Source organism: Opisthocomus hoazin, chromosome 3 (assembly GCF_030867145.1).
Source record: "Opisthocomus hoazin isolate bOpiHoa1 chromosome 3, bOpiHoa1.hap1, whole genome shotgun sequence".
Classification (NCBI taxonomy): Eukaryota; Metazoa; Chordata; class Aves; order Opisthocomiformes; family Opisthocomidae; genus Opisthocomus; species Opisthocomus hoazin.
In genome coordinates this window covers 35,500,177-35,527,946 of record NC_134416.1, presented here as the reverse complement: position 1 = coordinate 35,527,946, position 27,770 = coordinate 35,500,177, and positions in this window count along the sequence as shown.

Here is a 27,770-nt window from a genome sequence, read left to right as displayed (position 1 = left end):
TAAAGACTCAAGCTGGGTCATGTGCATGCAAACAACTATCTACATGCAAACAGACACAGATGTACGTATTTGTGGGCCAAAGTACTCCTGGAAAGATTTTTAGAGGAGGTAACTCATGAATTCATTTCCTGGTCCTCTGCAGTTTGTGGGCAGCAATGACTCATTCATCCCTAGTATTGAACTGGGAATACAATCAGTTCTTTAGGGAATAAAAACATTTATGAAATTTTGTGAGGAATTAGTCAGGCAGTCTTCTCTAAATAGACCACTCTTCTTCAAGGTGGAAGAAAAAAATATTGCTGTTTGCAGTCTTCTTAAACACCTGCTCCTTTGTCCATTATACATCACTAATGGCAGTACTGCCAGACTGAATGGTGTAAAAATCATGGTTTGTGCCGCCAAATCATGAGATTAGTTTATGTGTCATTAGACTTCTTTTTAAAGTTTTGGAGTCAAGCTACTTTGTCAGGATCTGAGCCATTAGTGCAGCTAAATGGGCAGCAGTTTCTGAATATTCCAATAGTATTTTCTGAAAAGTTTCCTATTCATAACACACATTGTGAAATTGCCAGCTTGCTGATGAATCCAGTGTATTTGAAAAATAAGGCAACTTCTCCAGTGAACTAAGAGTCATTTTGCCATACAGTGCTTTTGTTACTGGGAAATAAAATAAAAGGCCAACTGGAACCCAGAGTTGTCTTAGTAGATTAGTGCTTCATTGTCCATCATTTTTATGAAACAACACTTTTTGAAGTCAGATATAAATCATTATTGATTTTCTCAGAGAAAATTTTGTTCAGGCCTTTGTCCATGACCTCAGAATGCATTGCAGATGAGAAGAGAAAGCACAGATTTTCCTGGACTGAAAACTGAACAGAAGAAAGTATGTTGTCATAACCATGGAAGCTGTGCTGTTTGACATTGTGAATGTTATCTAAGCAAAGATTGCGAGATAAAGTCTTCTATTACTATGTACCAATGTTATTAGTGATTTGGATGAAATCTAAATATGTTGTACTAACAATAAATATGTTTTGTTAACATGGTGGTCTTCTTAATTTAAAGAACTAAACTGCTCAAATGTAGGTAGAAGGGAATTCACACACAAGTCACTCAGGTTTGGAACACACTATTCATGAAACCTTGGTTGTGCTGTAGAAAGGGCATTTCTGGAGTTAACTTGGCCAAGGAGATAAATTTGTCACTTGCATTGTGCATGCCTGCCAAATGCAAATACAGAAATACAATAGGATGCAGTTTTCATGAGTGGTGTGGAGTGTATGACAAAATCCCTTTTCAGTGACTAAACAGCAGCTCAATAAATAATCCTGCTAAAGGGAAGGAATTTATTGTTTTTAAAGGTGAGGTGTGTGAAAGCTTCTATTGTACTTGATTTTCTCCACCTCCTCTTTTCACAACATAGAGTTATAGAGTGGAAAAATATAATTAATAGTTTGGGATTTCTGAAGACCTGACATAAAGAAAAAAATCTTGCACAAACTGGCTTGTCTCCATCAACAAATATTAAATTTCGGAGGAACCTAAAGGAAGATTTAAACCTTTCATTATAGGAAACAATAAGCACTATTGAAATGTCTGTCTTGCCACAAATAAATGATCTAATATATCACTTGGTTAGGAATGGATGATTACACTCCTTCAGAGCCTGATAAGCTCTTCCCAAATTCAGCTTTTCTAAAAAGGTTACAAAAAATACGTTCATTGAGCAGCTGATAAAAAGTGAAAGGAAATACTTTTTAGATAGCACATGCGTTTAACCTGGGGAAATCATTGTCAAAGGATGTTATTGAAGCCAATTGATTATTGGATCTTTAACAAGGTGATGTTTAAATAGGAACAATGAGAATGCTCAGCACCTTATTAAAGTGAGAGAAAAATGTGGTAGGATTGTGCACCCTCAAGCTTCAGGACAGAAGCCAGTAACTAATTTATCATGGTTAAGAAACTTTGGAGGCAGATTAATTCATAATCATTCATTGAAGGATTTTGAGATCCCTCTGGATCATGTTCTACCTATTGGTCAGAAACACTGTAAAGGACTGAGCCGTCGCTGGTACAGTGTAGTACTTGATATTCCACTTTCCATATAACTTCCCTCTGCAGTCAGGAACCTTATAATGGGGTACTCATTGCGCTTGACTTGAAAGGAGAGAAAGATGGCCATTTGGTTTCACTTTTATGAAGTGAGTGAATGTGTGTGAGTTGGTTCAGGCAAGGTTTGTATTGAGTAGACATCCAGAGCCATTCTCCCTCCCAGCTAAAAGCCTGTACCTGTGGTGCAGCTTGAATTCATCAAAAGGATAATTAGAAGCAGCTTAGTTTCTGTTTTGCATTTCATGCAAGTCCTTCTATGTATGCATGGTAATTTCAATGATAATGCAGCCCTTAGCTGTATCTGGCATTCCCAGTTATAGAGTATACATGAATTCAGAAAGACTGTCATTTACTCCAGTGGACACTGAATTGGTTGTTCTAGAAATACCCACTACATGTCTTGTTTTCTTCCGTTTTTAGTGTTAATAGATCTAGCAATAATTTATTACTCGAATTTCTATATGGATAGAAATCTGGCAATATGTGAATATAGAGATGGGGCATTATTTTCTTATGTGATGAGTTTTCATAAAAGAAAAAATATTTGGGACTAATTTCTCCTTCTGAAATACAAATGTGGCAATTAGCACTGGAATTGCTTCTTACAGTTCCAAAATAATTAAATAATGAGGAAAAAAAATATTCACTCACAGCATAATGAATCCATCCAACAGGGCACAATAGACACAGTCGTATTAAAACCTGGATCATTACCCTTCTTTTCCTGCAATTAAGGTCTCCACAGGATGTGGATGTTCCATTGATATCAGTAAGTCTAATAACACTTTAATTATTTTTAAAAGTCAGATAAGACATGCAGAATCTGAAATAAAACTAGCTCAATATTGTCACACAGACACATCGGCTTACCTTCGCCCTGTTTGCATACGCTTTCAGAAAATATGCGAGCAGAACATGAGTGCAAGTACCACATGCTCTAATGCTATCTTACTGAAAAGTAACCCTGTGTCTATCATGTCATTTGTTTCCTTTAGCTATTCCTCGGGGATTAGTTTGACTAGCCTATTGCTTCATGTTTGGATAATGCGACTAATCCTTTCCAGTTTCATTATTCTAATCACTTGCAAGCTGGCTCCCTTTTTCCTGACTATATGGCAGCCAGACTGTGCTTCTCTCCTTTGTAAAGTGGCATGCACTGAAAATGCAGAACACCTTTTTTGTAGCCTCTATTTAAAAGCCAGGTTTGGCAGCTGGTTTAGTGTATGTTTCAAAACTACGTAGACAGAAGAGCCTTTGGGAGTTGATGCTTTGCATCAGGCTGTCTTCTTAGATCAGTGCAGACTTTTTACATTTTCACTTCCAATTGCATTCTATCCATAATTTCTGTGTTTAATTGCCAGCTATAAATGTGCATGCCACTGAAATAACTGAAAACTTTGAAAGGTTTTATATTAAAGTGTCCCTCTGGTGATATAATACACTTTGTAAGAAAAAGATATGTTGGTATTACATGCACTCCACATGTTCCCTGTATGATTTCCATGTCATGTTTGCACAGTTTACTAGTAAAAACATGTTTTTTGCTGTCCTCATGATTTCAAATTCAGTGTAAATTACAAAGAAATCAATGAACATTTTCCTCTTCTTTGTCCATAAACACACAAAAGTCATCATAAATGACCTGAGAAAACAAATTCAGACAACACTACAATGAGCGTGGAAGATGCTTTAAATAATGAAGCAAGAGCCAGAGAAGGAACAAAACAGTTTGTCATTTGTTTAAGGAACGTAAAAAATTTGACACGTTAGGGGGAGCAATCAGATTTTACTACCCTGATCACTACAAGAAGAGTTTACTAGAAACAGACAAAACCACTTTTTATATTTTCAACTTCTTGAAATGTTTCTCAGCTTCAGATACTGCATCTGTAAAACTGAGGCAATCATTCATACTTACCTGGCTGCTCTCATTAAAGGCATCTAAACCTTTATTTTTTGTGTTTCTCACAAACTAAATACCACTCACTACTCCCGTTTTAAAGATGAGAAAACTGAGCTGTAAAGAGGTGAATTGCTAACTCTGAAAATTTCCCCTCAATTACCATGAATTATACTGAACATCTCATATCATCATGAGCATATACCAGAAGTGTTATACTTTTTTTTTTTATTTTTAATACTATCTACTGAAAGAATGTCAATCTTTTTCTCCTTTGGGCAGAACTCCAAATCGTGGATTTATATGATGTAAAAAAATAATGAAATGAATTTAAATGAATTTAAAGATCAGTTTTGTCCACCTCACATTCTTCCTGGTGTTATTCCACATGGCTTGATTTCTTCAGAAAAATTCCGGAGTACATTTATTTGGCTTCCCCTCCAAATTACCTATTGCATCTGTCAAATATGCACTTTCCAAATGATGAGCTCCATCAGTCACAGAAACTGTCTGTTCTCTCTGTCTTTTGCCAGTGAGAAATGTTCCCTTCTAAATAAAAAACTTCAGCCACCACTGAATGTTGTCCAAGAGCTTTTCAGCATGGAGACTGTCTTTTGAAGATACAGGTCTAAAAGAGTATTGGATTATTTTCTTTTCTGAACTCTGCAGGGTTTTGTGCCTTCTGTTTTTTGCAAGGACAGCCATTTTGTGGATTGATTCAGTGAAGTGAAATCTGCCTGGTTCAACAAGATTAGTCTATTTCAGACCAAAACTTGTTAAGGTGTTTTGGAAAAGACTCTCGGAAGACATCTATCAATGGCTCTGAACTTTGATTGAATCTCAACTATGGACCTGTCTTCAAGCATAATAAACAACAAATCATGAGATGCATTAATTATTTATATGGTTTAAATAATCTCTTGCAAGGAACGGGAAAGAAGAAAGAAGGAGTGAAATTGTGTATTGGACCTCACTGCAAATTTTAATAATAATGTGAAAATTAGATTGATGATCCCATCCCAGCCACCATTTAAGTCACAGAATCACACAGAATCACAGAATGGTAGGGATTAAAAGGGACCTCTGTGGGTCTTTTAGTCCAACTCCCCTGCCGAAGCAGGGTCACCTACAGCAGGCTGCACAGGACCTTGTCCAGGCAGGTCTTGAAGATCTCCAGAGAAGGAGAATCCACAGCCTCCCTGGGCAGCCTGTTCCAGGGCTCCGTCACCTTCAGAGGGAAGAAGTTCTTCCTCATGTTCAGATGGAACTTCCTGTGCTTCAGTTTGTGCCCTTTGCCCCTTGTCCTCTCACTGGGCACCACTGAAAAGAGTCTGGCCCCTTCCTCCTGACACCCATTCTTGAGATCTTTATAAGCATTTATAAGGTCCCTTCTCAGCCTTCTCCAGGCTAAACAAGCCCATCTCCCTCAGCCTTTCCTCATAGGAGAGATACTCCAGTCCCCTAATCATCTTTGTAGTCCTTCGCTGGACTCTCTCCAGTAGCTCCTCATCTTTCTTGAACTGGGGAACCCAGAAGTGGACGCAGTACTCCAGATGGGGCCTCACTAGGGCAGTGTAGAGGGGGAGGAGAACGTCCCTCGACCTGCTGGCCACACTCTTCTTAATGGACCCCAGGATACCATTGGCCTTCTTGGCAACCAGGGCACACTGCTGGCTCATTGTCAACTTGTAGTCCACCAGGCAGACACCCAGGTCCCTCTCCACAGAGCTGCTTTCCAGCAGGTCTGCCCCAAGCCTGTACTGGTGCAAAGGTCCATTGCCATTCAACTACCCACACTTTAGATGATGCTGCTGTGCACCAGTATATAGTATTATGATCTGTAATGTGGAAAGTGTCGAAGTTTGGTATCATATACATTCACTCACATACATCAGAAGTTAAAACTCCCGCCAAGTTCTGTTAACATCTGAACGAGTTGGGAAAAACAGATTTGCTTGAGGCTAAAGTTCAGATGAAATTACAGGTCTGTGGTGAATCCTCTATGTTTCTCTCAGCTGATTCAAATCACAGTGATAGCTTCCTATTTTCCTGATAGTTAAGCTGGTCTTAAAGTAATCAAAAATAAAAGGGCAATCACTTTAAATCCAGATTTCCATACATACTCTTTTGCCATTGTCATAAATATATTACAAGTTCACTGTTCCCACGGAAAAAAACTTGCTAGTGTCTGCATTGCTTGCCAAATCTAGGTCAAGAATAAAAGGTTTAAGTGACTGAGAAAAAACAGCTGGTGATTTTTCAAGCAGTTAATCGAAATCTGGTTAATTGTTTCTATTGCACTCTCAGGGAGGGAAACAGATAAAATAAGAAGCAAACTGCTTGATAGCATCAGGGTTTGCTAAACCTTTTCTTCATCTGTCTAAACTGGCATGTGGAAAAGAATTCAGTATTTAAGAGTTTGCAACAAGTTTAGTTATGAGATTTTACAAGGAAGATGCACTTGAAACTTCTCTTAGTTACAATATTTATTCAACAAACTACAGTGCTATTATGCTTTTAAAATGGTATAAATGAAAACATAACCCTGATGTGTACGGTTTGTACAACTGTCTTGTGATTTAAACAGTCCATTGTAACAGTCCAAGACCTTTTCTAACATTAATTCCACTTACATTATTGTGAAAATGGCATGCTTTTACTCTGATTTGTTTTTGCATGTACAGAGTCCTTGTATACCTCCTTCAGTCTGAAAAAAAAAAAAATTGTTTTGCCTTGAATTTGCAGAGTTAACCTTACAGAGAGTGCTGGTGTTAATGTTTCTTGTTTGATGCATTATAGTGTTCACAGAAGGTCCAGCACTGCTTCACAGAAGACAAAAAGCTTTTACAGAGCACATGCTGGAGTCTTTAGATGTTCTGCTTCACGATACTGGAAAAGGAAGGAAAGAAAGCATGTAGAATACACTTTTTTAAAACGTTTGGAGGACTTTCATTTAAGGAAAAACATCTGTATGTATAGTGAAGACATCCCCTGAGTTTTTACTCTGTGTCTGTCTTAATACTGGTGTAAAATCAGTTGAAGACAATGCAGGCTACAACTTGAATAGTTTGTGGAGGATTTAGACCCTTAATGTACTCTTGAATGTAGGATTTCTGGGCCATTTTTTCGTCTTTTGGGTTTACTAAATACACCTTAGGCTGCTTAATATTACTTTATAAGCACCCATAAGTCTTAACTTGGATTAAAACATCATGATAGAAAAATCTGGTTGTGTTATCTCTTTCTTTTGACAGCCCTAACTGATCAAGGGATTTTAAATGCTGTGGTGACTCCGGACATGAGCAGCCTTGCCTGCATTAAGGCAAGGAATGCAGGATTTTTTCCTATATGATTGTAGGTCATAGGAGAAATTACACTGATCTTGGAAGGCTGTTTCTACTCTTTAAAAATGTCATTTTCTATTTCATTTATTGTTGTGTGCACTGTCTGTCTATTTAAGCGCAAGTAATAGTTAGACAACGTGTAAAGAGACTTTTTCAAACCCACCTGATATTAAGCCATGCTTTAGTTTTATCGTTGTTGTGTAGAAAGATTGTGAATTTGAAAATAATAGACACTACATTTGATAGCTTTTGTTTCACCACCTACTTTATGGGTTTTCTCAGAACAGGTTGTCATATGCTAAATTGGAAGAAACCAAGAAGTCTACATAAATATTTGGGATACCGGTTGCTTGATTACTCAGTTTGTCTATTTGTTAATGCTAGCTTCATTTTGAGAATGATACTGAGGAAAAATAAACAATACATAATGAACTTTTTGTTAGAACTACAGTGGAATTTTTCTAAGAGCAATTAAAAAGAATTCTGACCTTAAAGTAATAATCCAGTTCTCTTTGTATCATGATCTTGGAAAGATTTAAATTAAGATAATTCATAGCTTGAATTAGATTATTCACAACTCATACCACAACTGTATCTCATCATCTCCATCATATGGATGTGTTTTTCCCATTAAAAATAAAAAGGAAAATACATTACCTATAAACTTCTAACACAAGTAAGGATGGAAAAGAATGTGACAGCAACCTCCCTTGCTGCTGTTTGCCAACTGATTTTATTTAAATCCAAATTCTTCAGTTATTGAGGGCAGTGAAAGTTTGCCTTTGATTTGGTTGCAGCCATGATCTAGCTGTGTAGAATACAATCAGATGTGTGGCACCACCCTTTTGTGTGTGATCATTGGATCAATGGATATGGCATACGCTGAGGCAGCAAGGATTCCTTTGGTCTTTGACAAACATTAGAAACAACCAGAGAGGGCTTAAAGTTTCATTTGCTTGGTGGGAGGGGAAGGATGACAGAGTAAGTAACAAAAGTTCAGTTCTGTTAGCTCTGATCATTGCATTCTTGACCCACAAAAGCATACGCTTAGCTTTAAGCACGTGAGTAATCCTACTAATATCAACTCTTTTCCTCAGCAATAAATGTAAACAAATGCATACTTGTTAAATCGTGTCATCTTCTTTATCTGTGCTGCAAATGTATCAGCTGTGGATGTTGTTTTCAATTCATGTTTCTAAAACTTTTTTTAAAACACTAGCAATTCTTCCATTTATCATAACTCAAAGCCAACTACTTTTTTTTTATTTCAACAGAAAGTCTACTAAAAGTCTAACTTCGAGTGGGGGAAAAATGTAAGAATTTGTGCTCAAATTCGTTATCTGAATTTTTTAAAGGTTATTATTGTCTGAAAAAATAGTAAATAATTCATTTTAACTATCCTAGGTTATACAATATTTAAAATATTTTTGACATAAGAGATATCACTAAGAAGGTACAGATTCTAGAATTTCGGGAGTAACTTTGACTGGGAGGGAGTAAAGGTCTCCTGCAGACAATAGATCTTCTTAAATATATGAACAGAAGCTATAAGCAGTTTCTATTTCACATGGATTTTTTTGATGCTAACACAGTACAAACAATTAAATTCAATAATTAAAACAAAATCCACTGGCTATTCATGTAAAGCATCGCAGGGAAAAATTTTTAACTGAAGAAACTCTTTTGGTCAGGAGATGGAGGATAACATACAACTAAATTAGGTCTAGGCCTTTTTTTTCTTTTCTATAAGTAAAGTTAGATAAAATGAATTCCCCTATTTCCCTCTTTCCCCCACCTCCCATTCTTCTTCAGTCACGGATTGTTTTATATGCTGTTTTCAATTTCTTCTTATAGCAATGTTCTCTGTGCGTATAGCGTTCTCTTTTGTTATGGTAATTTTATATTATATCTCAAAAAGGATGTGGAGAGTGGATTGGTATAATCTAAAAATTCCAATCAGGAAATAGAATGAAATCATTTTCATTGTCGCCAGCAAAGTCATTGTGCTGCATCACCAGTTTTTAATGAGAATAGTAAGGAATAACATCAGTTAATATTGAACAAATCTCACTCAGCAATTTTTGACCATCACAAAAGCTTTTAACTTCAAAAACTCTGATTTTGGAAGTGAGAAGCATGTCACAGTCTCTATACATGTATGCACCTGAGTTAGAAATGTGTATCATAAAATAATGAACACAACAAGATTTTTCATTCCTATTCCAAACATTTAAGTATGCTTCATAAGAATGTTGTCATATAACAAAACAACTTCAAATTTACTAAGAATTAGCCATCGAAACAGTCTCTCAATATGCATTTTGACTTATTTCTCCCTTGTAGAGAAGATATATATATATTTTCTCTGACTAGGCAGTTTACACTAGAGTGGGCCCTTTAAAATCTCAGGCCAGTATTGAAGATTTTCTATGAAGCATGTAAGTGCTTCCACATTTGTAAAACATACATGGGTAGCATTTCAATGAAATCCAAATAACCCCATTATTTTACATGTGCAAGAAATAGTCTGACTGGACTGCTATATATAATAGTCTGTTTGCTATATTTAACAATTAGTTTAATACACAAGCTCCTTGAGGACAAAAGACAGAAGGGCTGCCAATTTTCTGTATGGTTGGTAGATCACTCATAGCCTCAGGCTAATGAGCTGTAGTTTATTTCTCTGACCCCTTCCTGAAATGCCTGTAACAGTGTTTGAAGTGTGGTTCTGGAGCTGTTATCATCCATCCTGATTTCACATTTCTAATTAGGCCAAATGTATTCTAATCTAAATGTAGAAAATACGAAAATGCTTTGGTACAAGTAGAGTGATAACTATGCTATTCTCTGGCAACATGACAAAAAATAAAACAGGGAAGGGCAACAGTGAAAATACAGCCATGTTTCTGGAACAGATTTCCGAAAGAGCTCAGCAGCAAAGTGTTCCAGTTCAACCACCTAATGACAATGGCTGTATTTTTAGAAGATATCAGCATCACTGACTAACTTATTCAAATATTTTAAAGGGAAGAGAGTTCTTATGAAACTTTGACCCTAGTTGTGGGAATCACTTTTCAATGTCAAACCTGAGATACTTTACATACTAGATTTACAGAGCTCTCGTAAAATGAATACACAAGTAAAACAGCCTCAGACAATTGCAGACTTTGAGGTAGGCTTTACATGCTTTGACAACTTTTTAAAATACATATCAAAGAGGCTACAGGGAGCACAGAAAGGGAGGGGAAGTGAGAACTGACTAGGGAAACTCTGGCCAAAAAAAAATATAGAAAGGATGGTGCTGCCCAATAAAATTTGAATAGTTGATAACTTTATGAAAATTTTCTTAACCATCAGCAATTCTGAAGAGGTGCTGATTACTGCTTAAAATGAGATTCTTTGCAGTAAATTCCTGATTGACCAGTGCTAATGCGAAAAGTGCTTCAAAACACAGATCTCTTTCTTTTTTTAAAATACAAAACCAAAATCTACTGGCTATATGACTAACTTTCTGCCTGATACTCTTTCATGATCAATGAAGAGAATGTTCAACGATTAGTCGGATTAGCACCAGAGCCTCTCAAAATGGATAACTGAGAATTTCACGTGAAACATATAGAGCATTGCTGAGGATCTTCCTAGTCCTAAATCCCTCTTTTCCATCCCCCCTTTTTTTCTTCCACCCTCTTCCCTCCCTGTAAGCTTTTCTCTGACCCTCTGCTTCTCCTTTCCCTTGTTCTGCAACCTCCTCCCAGTTCTCTTCATCTGCTCTGTTTCTCCCACCATTCAGGCTTCGCAGAGGACGTTTGCTAAGGTGGTTACTATTTTGCTGTTGCATCTGCTCTAAAAGGAATTTTATTTAAACTTTAAGCAAATGCTGGCCATTGGCCTACAATTCATTTGCCAGAAATGTTTTTAAGTGCCTGGCAGGTTGAAACACACCTTTTGATTCTCTGGGAAGGTTGTGATTGGCTCCTAGTCCTCCACTCCCAGCCTTAGAATTGAGTGTAGATAAGTGCAGTTCAGCTTGTTTTGTTCCTGAAACAAGTTTCTACAATGGCACTTGCACCCTGGGACACTTCTTCCCCAGAGGACAGACTCACTTTGCTGAACTGCTCTCAGTTCACCAGGCACTGTTTCAGTTGTGTGAATTCTGCCTGAATCTGCAATATTTTCACAGGGTCTAAAGTCTGAACTACTTTAGGAGACTTGAAGGAAGCAACCCCTGCACTTGGCGATCGTCTTGCACTGGTGACACATGATACTCTTTGTGCACCTGCCGAGTTCAATACTGTGAAAACTGACACTCTTATTCTTGAAATGGGCCTTTTGACTGCTTTAAACCTCTAAGTTGTTAATGGATGTGTTTCTTCCTCGTCAGAACTGAATAAACCTCCTTGTTTAACCTCTGCCTCCGTTGTGACAGGCTGTGCTAAGTCCAACTTTGGGTTGTGCTCCGGCACTAGTGCATCAGAAAAGAAGTGATTCCCATACAACAGAAACTTAGATGTTTGACTTTGTCTGTGGAAAAAAGCTGTCCTAGGAGCTACAAAGCAGGAAAAGAATGGCTTCATAGGATACACTATCTCCCAGAGCAGGAGTTTCAAATTCTTGCCAACAAGGGAAAAAGAGGTAGTTTTATGCACCTGAACTTATGCAAGCTGAATAAAGTGATTTCGAGGGACAATTACACACTCTACAGACAGGAGGACATTAAATGTCAGTGATATATAAAATCTTTTTTTATCAAAGAGTTTCCATGCAGCACAGGTGTTACAATCCTGAATTAAACCAGTAGTCCATTTATTCCACTCCTGATTCCCCCAATATGGCCAGCAGTAGATGCCTCTGAGGGGTATTCTAGAAGCACACGATAAAATGGCTAGGGAAAACAGCTTACAGAGAAAACAGTTTTCCAACTTCCCTTTTTGTCAGAGGTTAGTTTATTCTGTGTCAAGTTACTCGTTGAAATCTTTGCTAATTTCATTCTAATATTCTTACTGTTTGATGTATAGGACAAATTTTGCAGATTGTTCTGGGCTTGATGTTTCAATTACATTCACTAACAGGAAGACAGAGGCACTTTCACACTGACACTCTGGATTTATGCTTTTGTTTAATGCAGCCTAGAGAATGATGTTTCTGATTTTGCAAAGCTATTTTTGGGTCTGTTGTTACTGCATAGTTTTATCGTGCTTAAAAATACAACAGCACACTCCGAAGAGAATTTCTGCATTGTATTGTACACATGAAGTTGGTTGGAAATTGATGTCTTTTTCTCTGTATGGCAGCTGAACAGGATGAAATTATTTTAAGATACCTGATCTCAAATAGAAGTATAAACTCCATTCCTAGGCCACATACTAGTATCCAAACAAGTAGCTGTGGCTTCTGTGGTCCCGCCTGTGATTTTTTGCAATCCAATCTTTTCCTCTCAAGTTTATTCTAAACTTTCAGCAATTATGGAAGTGCTGTGTGACATTTTTACTTGTGACCTATTAGTCTCAGACTAATAATATATATTCTTGTTGTAAGACAACTAATTCATAATAGCTAAAACTAATGTATGCATTTGATGATAAACATTGAAATTGTGGTAAGAACTATGTGAGACAGTTCTTTCAACGAAATTTGTCTAGAAGACCTGAAGACTTCTCTGTTCTATAACATGTAAAATAATCCACAAAGCCAATGTTTTGTTCTCTTTATCAAGTATGTTAATTGAGGATAAACACAGTCTTTTTACTGATGAATAGGAATTATCAGTACTTTCTATCAAAGTTGGTGAGGGTATTGTCCATGGAAATATTCTAAATTCTCAGAGATATTTTCTTCTAGTTCAGGGCAATATTCTCTTTTGCTAATTCATCTTGGAAGCACAGTGTCTGCTGCACACCTGGTGGTCACGTGTGGGCCTGGAAATCCTGAGAACACGAGCAGCAACAAAGGTGAGACCATGGCAGGCACTGTTCCCACAGTATTGGGCTTTTCATTCCATGAAATAGTCTTGCGGTTGGTAAAGCAGACGGGTGCCTGGGAAGTGACCTGTGCTGACACCGAGGAAAAAGGCACTTCTAAGGGCGCCTGCCACCGGTAGGTCTTCTGAAGACCTCAGCTCCAGGAGGTAAGACATGCCCTTCAGCCAGCCGGACAGCCAACAACATGGAGGGAAAACAAGCCACCTGACTTTCAAATCAACCTACTTCTTGCAGAAAGTTTTAAGAGAACCACTAAAGGAAAAATCTTCTTCTGAGTTCTCACCAACCCATTTTACCAGTTCTGTATTTTGATGAACCCAAACAAAGTGATTGTGATACTGTCAAAATCACACAAGATTTTCAGTTCTAATGCCACTGCCATAACATACCCACAAACTGAGAAGTCTTTAAAATTCTATAGTACTTACTAGCCATTTCTCAAAATAAGTATAACTATGTGTAAAGAAGTATAACTATGTGTAACTGTGTAATTTATTTGCATTAAATTCTGCTACCAGATCCTTCTTTCCTGATAGATGACTACAGACATCCTTGGCCCTTTGAAATGGCTCTAGTAAACCGCCCTAATTTTCTCACAGTAACTAATTAGCAAATAGCCTGAAGCAAACTTTATTTATTGTGTTGCTTCTACAACTGTAATCTAGTTCTTGTTAAAAATTTTTACTCACAATGGAAATCTGAAAATTAGACTCTGATGATAGACTTCATTTCACATCTGTGGGAATCTGCAGAATTTCTAGAGGAAGAAGCATTAAGCACAGACACTGTCATCCATGCATTACCCTCAGGCCAAATGGAAAATGGAATGTTTTAATCAGGCTTTGAAAATCTGTTTGTAAATGTCTAATGCAAAAGGAAAAAAAACAAACCCTAGAAATTTTTTGCCTCAGCTATCTCACACAACAACCAGGTGAAATGACATGCTCACATGTCTTCTAAAATACAGCAGTAACATATAGATAAAGCTGCACGTTAACAGTGTGCAAAGCCCGATTATGATGAAAAGATGTAAAACATCTAGGAAAAATGTACATGTGACAATGACAAAAAATAATAAATAACACCACAGAATTATTTTAATATTTTGCATGGGGCTTTTCATCCTTGGTTGCTAAGACAGAATAAAAGAAAGAGCTGAAACTGTAATATTGAAAGTAAGTGTTACTGTGAAAAAGGCCTTCGACCCTCGTTAGACACTCAAATTTCTTACTTTTTGGTGGTAAAGAGCTAGTGAGACATTGTCCTCAACTCACCTGAACGTCCCACCCCTTCCTTGTCCTTTACACCAGGCTGAATGATTCAGCTGGTCTGATGCTGATCACCATTTCAGAGTGTGTTCTCATCTCGTAGAATCATAGAATGGTTTGGGTTGGAAGCGACCTTTGAAGGACATCTAGTCCAACCCCCCCCGCAATCATCAGGGACTTCTACCACTAGATCACTGTGCTCAGAGCCCTGTCCAGCCTGACTCTGAACATTATCAGGGATGGGATATCTACCACCTCTCTGGGAAATCTCTTCCAGTGTTTTACCCACCTTTGTTGTAAAAAAAGGTCTTGCTTATATCCAGTCTGAATCTACACTCTTTCAGTTTAAAACCATTGTCCTTCATCCAATCGCAACAGGCCCTTCTAGAAGGTTTGCCCTCATCTTTGTTCTAAGCCCCCTTTAAGTACTGAAATGCTACAAGGTCTTCTCGGAGTCTTCTCTTCTCCAGGCTGAACAACCCCAACTCTCTGAGCCTGTCCTCATAGGAGAGGTGCTCCACCCCTTGGATCATTTTTGTGGCCTTCTTCTGGCTCCACTCCAACAGATCCATGTCTCTCCTGTGCTGAGGGCTCCAGAGCTGGATGCAGGACTCCAGGTGGGGTCTTACCAGAGCAGAGCACAGCAGAGCAGAGGGGCGGAATCACCTCTTTTGACCTGCTGACCACCTGCTGTTGATGCAGCCCAGGATACGGCTGACTTTCATTTGCGTGAGACAGCTGGGAAGTGACTGTCTCACTGTGTCTCAAATGGCAGAGCTGCAACGTGGCAGAATCAGTCTGTTCAGATTCATCAGCAGTGCAGAACAACATCGGGACATGGACCAGCCAGCCAGAGGCATGAGCCCAGCCAGCCAGAGGCATGAGCCAGGCCCGGAGTTGATCAGAGAAGTCCAGAAAGGTGTTCAGGATGAGCCAGGGACAGGACTGAAGGCCCTAGGTTGGGCTGAAATGGGATCCTAGGCCATGAGTAGGGATGGGGGAGGCCCCAGGGAGTCTGGGCGGGGACAGACTGGGCTGTTGATTGTCTCCAGAGCCCTGAAACAGAGTGACAGGTCACAGCCACAGCCCATCGCAGCTGAAAAACAGGTCTAACGGTCACTTACTAATCCTAGCTACGTTATTGTGTAAAACATTATCGTTAAGCTGTGTGCATGGAACATAACATACAAGTGTTCGAGAACTTGTGTCTCTTTGGGTTCTGAGTGGGAACAAGTGTTGTCGCCCACAAAGGAAGAGTGGTTTATTTTAAGGACTCAGCCAAAAATGGAAATTTGAATATACAACATAGTGCTGTGTAAGTCTCTTGCAAATATCTCAAATACTCATGAATATTTTAAATGGCACCTGAGACCTGTGTTTAGGCAAGTAGCTGGACACCGTAAATTCAGATATCTGCAATAAGATGTTGAATCCCACATTTAGATCTCCTACAGGAGGCTTGCACCTACAATGTCCTGACAGGACAAGGGGCAATGGGCACAAACTGAAGCACAGGAAGTTCCATCTGAACATGAGGAAGAACTTCTTCCCTCTGAGGGTGACGAAGCACTGGAACAGGCTGCCCAGGGAGCTTGTGGAGTCTCCTTCTCTGGAGATATTCAAGACTCTCCTGGACAAGGTCCTGTGCAGCCTGCTGTAGATGAGCCTGCTTCGGCAGGAGGGTTGGACTAGATGACCCCCAGAGGTTCCTTCCAACCCCTACCATTCTGTGATTCTGTGATTCTGTGGCATTCCCTGAGCAGGGATAGGACTACATGTCTGTACTTAAGTGAAAGAATTGAACTCACAAGTGCCTAAAGGTTGTTGCCTATATATGACCTAGATTCATAAGCTCTCGTTAAAGTCAAAAGAGGTCTAGCTAGCCTGTGGGATTTGGAGAACTATTCAGAAATAAAATAGGCATTTGCAATTACATATCTGAATGACTTTCCATATTCCTTTAACTGAATTGACTAGATGTCCACTGCTTCCATGGGAGACTCAGATGCGTAACTCACAGGTAGACACCACATCTACATTTCAACAGTTTAGGTCTGACTCTGACCACTCATATCTCCATGTGCACATGATAATTTTTCAGGACATAACCAGTGTACATTATCACTTCCAAAGTGGTAAATGGCAAATAACAGCTAAGTGGGAAGAACTGTTTTTTCTTCAGGTTAGTAAGTATTAATTGAGGGTGAATGTTTGAATTTGAATGACTTTCAAAGGTGGATTTATAGTGATCCCTTGGATTTGTACTTTTGTCTCAGAACAATGCCTTTAAATACAAGTTGAGTTAATAGCAAGACCTTATTTTGTACTATTGGCCTGCATGCCCACTGAACTGTAAAAAAGTGAAAGAAACAGAGTTCATCTAAGTGCTAGATATGCTAAGACTTTTTCCTTTCATTCTTAACCACTCTCCCTGCAAAATCTGCAGCCTTAAACACCAGAACCATGGATTCTCTAAGGGTGACCTGAGGGTGGCTGGAAGAGGCACAATGTGAGAGGGTGCAGCTCCGCAAACCTCCACGGACAGGCTGGTACGGCAGCAGCCTCTGAGGTAGAAATGTCTCCTCGTTACCTCTGTTGGCCAGGACAAACTTTCCTTCTGGAGACAAGGTGAGCAGCTTACCTGCACCTGTGAGAGGGGAGTTGTAACTGTTGTTTTCAAATAAAACTAAGTAACCTTGTAAAGGCTATCTTGATTGCTGGAGTTTGTTTTGGACTGACATTAGTCTTGTACAAACTTCCCAGTCTGGGCACTCTGATACGATTTCTGATTCAGTTCTGGAAAAAAACCCCACACTTTCGTATTTCAGGCAAGAAATAACCATTGTTTAAATATTCTTTATTCATGCTCAGCTCACAGGCTTCCTTAACTGTTGTCAGATTAGTGGGAAAGTGATTTTGGTTTTCCCTGAAGGGCTGAATACAACTAGTGAGGTTCTGGAGTACCCTGGAGAAGGGGACCAGCAATTATTTTTCCCAGCAGTGCTCCAGGAGTACATTATAAATGGATTTTTTTTTTCTGACACTGACAAAATAACATCTGTACTCAGAATCTTTTCCTCCCACAGCAGATACATAAGATTCTGCAAAAATAAAGTGATAGGTGAGATAGCTGGAGTGTAGGTATGTAGAAGACTGCTACAAACTGGTTTTGTCTCGACATTGCCATTGTCGCCTCTTCCTGACCTCCGAAAAAACCGCCACAGCGACCTGCAGGAAAGAGCTTGTGCGCAGAGAGTAGCGCACGGACCGGCAACAGCAGACTTGTCTAAGCAGGCAGCATGCATGGCACGAACTGCACGTACATGGAAATGCTCTGTGTATGCGCAAATGCCCCTATAAAAGGGCAGAACATGCTCCTTGCCGGCCTCTTGCTCTCCTCCTCGCCGCCTGGCTGCTGGGCTCCGCCCTTGCCGGGGTCTCCACAGAGACTGAGCTGACCAGACATCGCTGGACATCGTCAAATCTGTGGTGGTGGTAACTGATTCCACCCCTGCACTTCTTTTCCTTGCCCACTGGGGTTTTTCGACTTTACTCCTTTCTTTCTTTCTCGTGTCCTCCCCCCGCTGCCATCCCTGCCCGACCTCCGATTCCCAGTTCGCCAGAATAGAGTTTACAAGATTGCACAGCATCTGATTCCGTTTGCGTATTAATCTCGTCCTTGGGATCATATCGAAAACCCCCCCCCCGATATTGTATAGAGACAAGTTAGTAGAAAGATCTTCTTTCTGATTTCAGCATTTTAAAAATCTCATAATTATAGCAGTAGTGAAAAGTTACAAATAGTCCCATTAACTTGGATTTTTTCAAACAATCTATGGTGTCATGAGATTTTTCATTTCAAAACACTGGCTTGTATGTCAGATGAGAGTGGTCAGATGTGAGTAGTCTTAATGGGAGTAGAAAGATTTTCCAAGATGCAGATTTACACACTATTCTTTTTTTTTTTTAAAACAGTTTCTGTGTAAATTTTGGGAACTTCAGATACTATGACATAGCACCTGCGAAATGGATCTATTTGTACAATACTGAGGAGTGTTAACCTCCCCCTCAGGAAAGCAGGCTTAAATAATTTGTGATTAAAAGAGTTTTCGGAAACCCAGTATCTTATGTTAATAAGTGGTTGTATACAACTCCAGCTGCTCCATGGTTACTTACTCCTCTATATTCCATTATAGAAGTAGACCTGATAATGTACGGTTACTAACATTCAGCTGTTGCCTCTTCAAACACAAAATCAAGGTAAGAAGTCTAAAATTTATGTATTGTAAGGACACTAGGAGACATTGAGACAGTCTAGCTTTATCAATATATAAAATATCTGTGTGCATCTTTTGATACCATTGGTCACAAATAATTATTGCTTTACTTTGAGGTTCTGCTGTAGTGACTCTTGGCTGGATCTTCTCTTTTTTATAATGCCCAGCAAGAAATTTCTAAATAGCAGATATGACTTTTTTCCAATTGAACACTGCAGTCTGAAGTTACTCTCTATTTATTTTTCTTAAAGACACAATAATAAATGTATAGATAATAGAAAATGAAAACCCTGAAACAATGTTGATCCAATGCTTCCACTTACCTCATCAGAAATTGGTTTTGACCACCTTTATTATTTGCATAGTATTTAATTGCAGAGTGCATTTGATTGATTAGGTTATGTTTTACCACTAAGGGCATCTACTCTGGATTATGGGCTGGCTTCTTCCCAAACATCTTGTCTGGGTGCATCGATATAGAAACTTCTACATGCAATGATCTGCCTGTGGAGTTGATAAGAGAGCTGCTGATGAGCTACCTTTTCTTCCCAAGTGCAATTTTCCCTTGAATGGTTGTTGATTACGAAGAATATCCTCCCCCTCACATCATTCAGATAAAGGTCTTGTGCAAATAACTCTTTAGAACGAGGTTCCAAGCACGGCGTATTTAGCAAAAAGTTGCATTTACCACATCACCGTGCACAATACATTTTGTGCTCTACCCAGATGCTTTTCTCTTCCTGACAGTGGCTTAATCAGCACTTCCTTTTTAAAGAAGTAAATTCAATGAAACCTATGAAAAAGCATCTAGCACGGTTTTGTTGCTCAATTAAATATTAGGTATTCATGCTGAATACCCTGAAATAATTGTAGCTAAATAACTATTACTTCTTAAATTATAGTCTGGATTTGGAGAGTGAAGGCAATGTTCAGAGAATGATAAATTATTTAATGTTTCTTATAGAGAAATTTTTTAGAGTTTTACTTATTTGGCTACTTTAACAGATGAGCTTAGCAGTATTGCATTCTGAGTGCAAGTGTTTCTACTTTTGGACACTGAACACTCTAGGTATGTATGATATTTTGTGTCTAACTGAGTGGGAGTAAAATTTTTGTGACACCCATGCCTTGTTAGAATACTCTGTGAAAATATCTTGTGAAATTTGTTTGCTGTAAGAGCCTCTTTTTTTTAATACAGAAAGACATTTATTCTTGCAATCAATTAACAAAAAAAATGAGTACTGATGTTCCTTCTTCTCTTTCAATAGCTCTTTAGTTTTCAAAAACTGCTTGGTCCTGAACTGAAACATGAAATTAAAATCTTGGATACTATAAATCTTCAAATAAGTAGGAAGCAATGCAATATTTTAGATAATTCTGGAAAAAAAATAAATTTTATTTGGATTTCTATAATTAATCTGCTTTTTAATTATGTATAATTATTTTCATTAAACTTTGTTTTGATGCAGGAATACCACATTACTTCTTATATTTTGTTAAAACAGAAGCTGCTACCATTCAGACACACTTTAATTTTCTGTCTTTAAGCTGTGTTGAGTCTAACATTTACCTACCAGTGATCTGCATTTTCTCTGCATTTTTCTACAAATAGCAGTTATTGAACTGATAACCTTCTGAACAGATTGAATAGCTATATACATTCAGCTATCTCTAAACTGAAGAATATTGTCTGATGAAGTTCATGGGTTCAAATTAATCCCTACACTTCAAAGACTTTTCTAGATCACATGTTTTCTGCCCCTTGTGCTCCCCTCTCTCTCCCTCCCCTAGCACTGCACTGACTGGTCTCTTTCCACAGCTCAGTCTCTCATTTCAGCCCTTACTTGCCATCTCATTGTCTCCAGCACACTGTCTCCTGGCCTTCCTCTATGACCTCCACCCTTTGGGAACATAGTTTTTCTTGCTGTAGGAAAAGAGCTTGCTTTGAACCTTGCACTTGATCCCGGCTGATGATGATGTCTGAGTGTCACCTCTTAGCAGTCCCCAGAAAATAGTGTACCACGCTCAGCCCCTCCATTTGTTGGTTTGCTTTTTTCATCCTACACCATCAGTTAGTCCCTCCCCCGTGACATTGCTTCATACTTTCTGCTGGTGATTTGGAAGATCTGTGTTCTGCATGTGAGACTGCCACAGATTGGTTTTTTGTGTGAAGTCAGGTAAAGCATCAGTAAAAACACATACATTTCTGTTTGACTTATGCAGATGGATAAGAGGGAATCTTGAAAACGAGTTGTTAACTCACAGAGTGGGGATCCAACTAACTGCATGAGTAGATCTACCCTTCTGGTACTTTTGCCAATATTTCTGCATCTTTTTCTGTGTTTGCTATTTACCATCATTGAATCATAGGCTGGAAAAGACCTCTAAGATCATGAAGTCCAACCATCTACCCAACACCACCATGCCTACTAAACCATATCCCAAAGTGTCACATCTACAAGTTTTTTAAACACCTTCAGGGATGGGGACTCAACCACCTCCCTGGACAGCCTATTCCAATGCCTGACCACTCTTTCAGTAAAGAAATTTTTCCTAATATCTAATCTAAACCTCCCCTGAGGCAACTTGAGGCCATTGCCTCTCATCCTATCACTAGTTACCTGGGACATGCCTCACTACAACCTCCTTTCAGGTAGTTGTAGAGAGCAACAAGGTCCCCCCTCAGCCTCCACTTCTCCAGGCTAAACAGCCCCAGCTCCCTCAGCCGCTCCTCGTAAGACTTGTTCTCTAGACCCTTCACCAGCCTTGTTGTCCTTCTCTTGACACGCTCCAGCAACTCCAAGTCCTGCTTGTAGTGAGGGGCCCAAAACTGAACACAGTACTCCAGGTGTGGCCTCACCAGTGCTGAGTACAGGGGCACGATCACCTCCCTACTCCTGCTGGCCACACTATTCCTGACACAAGCCAGGATGCCGTTGGCCTTCTTGGCCACCTGGGCACACTGCTGGCTCATGTTCAGCTGGATGATGACCAACACCCCAAGGTCTTTTTCCACCAGACAACTTTCCAGCCACTCTTCCCCAGGCCTGCAGCACTGCATGGGGTTGTTGTGACCGAAGTGCAGGACCCAGCATTTGGCCTTGTTGATCCTCATACAATTGGCCTTGGTCCATCGATTCAGTCTGTCCAGATCCCTCTGGAGAGCCTTCCTACCCTCGAGCAGATCGACACTTCCACCCAGCTTGGTGTCACCTGCAAACTTACTGAGGGAGCACTCAATCCCCTCATCCAGATCATTGATAAAGATGTTAAACAAGATCGGACCCAAAATTGAGCCCTGGGGAACACCCCTTGTGACTGGCCGCCAGCTGGAGTTAACTCCATTCACCACCACTCTGCCCTCGGCCTTTCAGCCAGTTCTTTATCCATCGAATAGTACACCCATCCAAACCATGGGTAGCTATTTTCTCCAGGAGGATACTGTGCGTAACAATGCTGCAACCTTTTTGACTGTCCCAATAAAACTCTACTCTGTATACATGCAAAGCCATCTTTTAGATTAATCTACCAAGGAAGATCCTGACACTGAGTTGCCATCGGAAATCTTCCTTCCTTACAGGGAGTGAAAAAGCAATTTTGACTAGCTGTGCTAAAGGGATTTTGGAAGGTGCTGGTTTATGTTAAACTGCAGTCCCACATGCCATACTCTTAGCACTGAAGCTAGAATGGCAATGCATACACCCAAATCTGGAAGAAGACTGGAGCAAATCAACACTCAGAAGCACGTCTGACCGAAACCAGGGTGAACATCCCATCTAGAGCACGTCTTTTCGCAAGTGAAGAGATTGGTGGCTTCAGTTATGAAAGCATTTTATATTAAATTGGTGGAACTGCAAGAATATAACCTCATAACCAGCTGCAAATGGGCTGCAGCTTACAAATATGAAGCTCTGTTATCCTGTTAATGTATTATGTTAGAGTAACATAGGAGAGTTTATGATACATTGTAGTACATCCATTGCCTTTGAACTCCAGATGTAGGCTCCGCCTTTTATGGGTGGTGGGAAATCTTGGGATTTTGACTGAAATAACCACAGGAAAACATATGTCTCGTTCATTTACAAATGAAATGCAAATGCAAATGCACTTTTGTATTACTATAAAAGTATTACATGACAACGCACAGGGTCTTCCATCAATTAGGGTTCACATGAGGGATTGTTTTTCCCCACAAAGCTGTTTTTAAAACAAAAGGTCTATAATATTCTAAATGTATACTATGAAGCCTTAAAATGAAAAAGACAAAATCAGTAATGGACAAATTTTAAATATTCAGACAACTAAAGAAAAGAGAGAAAGCAAGTCAGAATGGGAGATGGAAAGGGAGGGAGAGGGAGATGTGAGAGGTGATTTTTTTTGTATTGAAAAAAGCATGCAGAAAGAAAAAATCAAAATATTTGATAATTAGTATGAAAGGTATTTGGCTACTGGCATTTTCTTTTGTAATGTTTTATGTATGAAAATAGTTTTATAAATAAAATGCTACAGGCTTCTGTTCAAATTGATGTTATGTAGATTGCAGTGGTACTGACTTTCAGCAGCAGGGAAAAAATAATGATGAACAGAGACATCTTGGTATGAATTGCATGTATAGCCTTATTTCACAGCAAGAACTTGCTGAAGCTACCGTGCGGCAAGCCAAATACCACACATAGGTATCATGATGAGTATCAAAAAAATGTAAGAATGGGTTTATTATTTTCTGTGAGATATTCTCTATTTTTATAGGCTGGTTCATTTAGACTTTGCTGTGAAATACCTTAAAAGGTAACACAGTATTCTGACTACAGCAGTAATTTATTACATCAGTTAATCTTGTAAAATTGCCCTCTGGATGTAATAATTTGTTATTCTTTTATTAGGCCTTCTTCTGCATACCATGTTTATCATAAAGATGTCACCAGTGTGATGCCTAGCAACCAGTACAATGTTCCGGAGGTGTTTGCATATATTTTCCTAAGGGAGAGATCTGCCTCGTCCCTGCTTGGGAGAGCTGTCAGTGTATTCTGATGCATGAGGGATAAAAGGAGTCCCTGCTGCAGTCTCCAATAAGCTGAAGTCACGGCCTGAAAACACTGACTTGGGCATCACTATGCTGTGTTAGAAAATGTGTCAATTATCAGATGGACTGCCTAAGGGTATTGCCTGGGTCTAGGTCATAAAACCATCAGGGCTAAAGAGGAAAAAAATTGATGAGGAAGTAAGTTGAATTAATTGATAACTAGGAAGACTGCATGTGAAATGTGTTCGGTGTAATCCAGACCCAGACATTTTCTCTCTTAAGCTTTCTTCCAGTATAATCAATGAACATGGAAAGTCTAAAACGACTTCCAGTTTTGGCCCAGTATCTCTCCAGTCTATCTATGCTTGTAATATTTTACTGACTTTCTTGTTAATTCCAAAAAAAATAAGTCAAGCAAGACAAGGAGCTACAAAAATAAAAGTAAAATCATGCTAATATTTTATAGCTATTTTTCTATTATTGCATTTCTTAATATACTCTGCAACTGTTTGTATGTGAATACAGTAGGGACCACTTAAATGTCTAGCCTGAGGCCTGATTCATGAAAGCTTTATGCACTATTTATGTAGGTATCTGTGGTGTTCACTCATGAAGAGTGAGGAACACATATTTTTGTAGCAAAGTTTATTTCTGAGCACACCCCACCTCCTGCCACCAGAACATAGCTCTCAGTAACAAATGGGAAGAAAATCAAGGGTCCTCTAAATATCTGGGCAGTTCAGCATTTTAGATGTCATAATTTGTAGTAGTTACCCAGTGTATCCTGAAAGTGCAACACCCTGCACATGAGTACTGTGGCCTCCTTTCAGCCATTCAACAGGGATTTTGGAGGTGTTTCTCCTTAACTGAACACCTTAAGTAGGCAACTAATGGTTAAAATGTCACTTAATCCATTACTTTCACTAAGCATCTTTCCTTCCTCTCAGATATCTTGAGACTAAGTGTTTCCCAAATAACTATCTACCACCTTTAACAAAGTCATTTCTCATGAATCTAGTTCTACTCACAGGAAAGCAAACTACACACACGTAGGTCTTCAACATTAATAGCACCTTTCACTTGCTGCTGGAATGCCACACTGTGAGAGCACTGTCATGCTTTGGCTCTGAGTGTAAAGTCAGCACTTCAGTAAAAAGAAAAAGCCGTTTCTTACCACATTGATAACACAAATTCAATTCTCTGTCCAAGGGGAAATTCGAAGAGGGACAAAGAAATGCATTTTCGTCACTTCTCTTTGACTCCGTTCACTCTTTAGAAAACACCTCTCCTCATGCAGCAGTGCATGATTTTGTACCAGGTGGATTGCTGGAACAGACACACGCAAGCACGCAAGACATTTTTTGGAGATGAAAGGAAAAATACAGTATAACATCACCCTTTTGAAAATAGCCTGGGAATTACAGCCAAGAACTTCTGACTTTTGCTTGGCTGGTTTCTCCACACTCAAGGCAGCGAGGGAGCAGAGAGTCCTGCTGATCTTTTCACAGCAGCTAAACACAAATGCTGCCCGTGCTCCTTGCTCCGTGCCCTGGGAACCTTCACCCTGCAAATTCCTGGGACAGTCATGTCTGAATCTGCAAGAGGCTTGCAAAATCATAGACAGAACCAGTGAGAAATTGGAATACCTGTTGCATGGAAAAGTCTAAATTTTCAGGAAAAGAAATAATACTTTTGAATCAGATTATAACTTAGTGTTTTTAAACTACTTTAGGAGAGGAAATTCTGGAATGTATTTCAAAGAAGTTTTCACTGTTAGCTGTTCCAAAATATTTCTGAATGTTTCTGAATACTCTTGTGATGTCTAGAGCACATTATCCTCTTCCCTCCAGGCAAACTACTGAGTACGACAAGGAACAACAACCTACTTCTCGGCAGCTTTCTATGCATCAGACTTTTAAGGAATACTGAAGTTATGAGCCACAACTGGAGTAGCCAGAATGGCACCTTACTAACACATGGAGGATCTGGAAATTAATTTCTGAGAGAAAACTGAAATTAGCTGAAGAACTGAAGTCATTACAGGGAGAGTTTTGATTCTGGAGAAAGCCTACTTTCCACCTGACAATCATTCTAATAGCAAATCACAGCAAACTATTCAGAAGCACACCTGGATTCTGAATTCAGTGGGAGCACTGTGCAGGGAGAATATGACCCATGTTGTTGAACAGACAAGCAGATACATTCTAAACTACCTTGAGTTCTTTCTTTTTAAGAAAGTTTCTTTCCCAAGTCCTATGATTTGCCATAATCAAGCCTGGATATGGCAGGAGCATGTATCCTTGTGCCAGATGACAGTCTCATAGAATCTGGGGTAATCTTCAAGGCAGATATAGATGAAAGCGAGTATTTCATGCACTCATGTCTACCTAGGTGTGACTTTGAGTTTAAGAGGATCCCAGACCATAAATCTAGTAATATTTTCCTTAGAATGACTTGTTTAGGAAAATTCTGAACTGCCAAAATAGGTCAGAGTTACAGGGTTGGGATTTCAGCCCTCAGTCTATAACAAAAGCTCTACATAGCAAAAAGTAACATGCAAGACTATTTCCTTACTTCCTAGGGGAGAAAGTCCACCAAAACCTAGAAGCATTTCTAGAAAGTAACAGAAATGAAACAGGCCTTTCCTGAATGATGAAGGGATTAGGACACTCTTAGCAACAACTGCAAGAGGCATAATCTGGGGTTGAGTTTCCATATACTAGCTCCTCCAGTTTATCTAAAGTACACAAACATCTCATAACTTCAGAGGTTAAAGAGGAATTAGTGAATTTTGTGATAGTTCTGGATCTTCCTGATTCCTGTTGTCTTTGTGAACAGCTTTTTCTTTTTTCCTGTGTTTTGACAGTTTTGTTTCTGCTCCCTGTAGAACTCAGGTGTGAGAAAATGTGGATAAATACTGAAAAGAATATTAAGGACATTCTTCAAACTTCATAAGGAATCTATCTGGAATTAATTACAATGTTGATCACGAAGAAAAGGGAAGATGGGAAGCTCTTATGTGGCCTGCTTCATCCTCTAGATATAATGAGATAGGCATTACTGCCTTAAATCTCTATAGTCACTGGAGGTAATAACAAAATTCTCACTGATTTCTGTAGTGAAGGAAAAATTCTCAAACTGTCCAAAAACTTCTGACATTTTCCAGTAAACCCAAGAAGGCCAAATGTTATACTGTTGTAACTGACATTCTTTCAGTTCTTTACAGTCTGGAATAATCAAGTGTTACGCTACAAAGGCAGAAATATGATGAGTTCAGCTTCCAATATATGTGTCAATATGACAGAATTCTGACAAGAGATGTGGGGCAACTACCTCTCAAATACACAATAATAAAGGACAAATCCTGCTTCCTCACTCTGAGAAAGAACCCTATGAGCTTGCATCGGTACTGGATTCAGCACCTGGAATCACAGCTGTTTTCTAAAGTATGACAAAACCCAGTCTGGATAAACAGACTGCTGGAGATGAAACTAAATTGTACAAAAGATACATCTGTGCATGCACAAAGATGATAATTTTGCCTTCCCTTTGCCTTTTTAAGGATAAAAAAAAAAAGAGTTTGGTTTGAATAAAGCTAAGTTGCAGTCTTAGTGTAACTACTAGTAAATATAGTAGCTATTTTAGAAGTATTGCTGTCATTTTCTTCAACTGAAGTTATAGAAATTCTTTGAATTTTATATAGGGGACTAAATATGTAATGGAAAATGATGTTTGATGGTGTTTAAATGCAGAGTATGTCACTGTATAAAGAATAGGGTTCTTTTAAGTTATTTTTTTTAACTTCTTGACATGTGTCACAATTTGGAATTCTGCTCTCATGGGATAAATGCCAGATTACATGGTG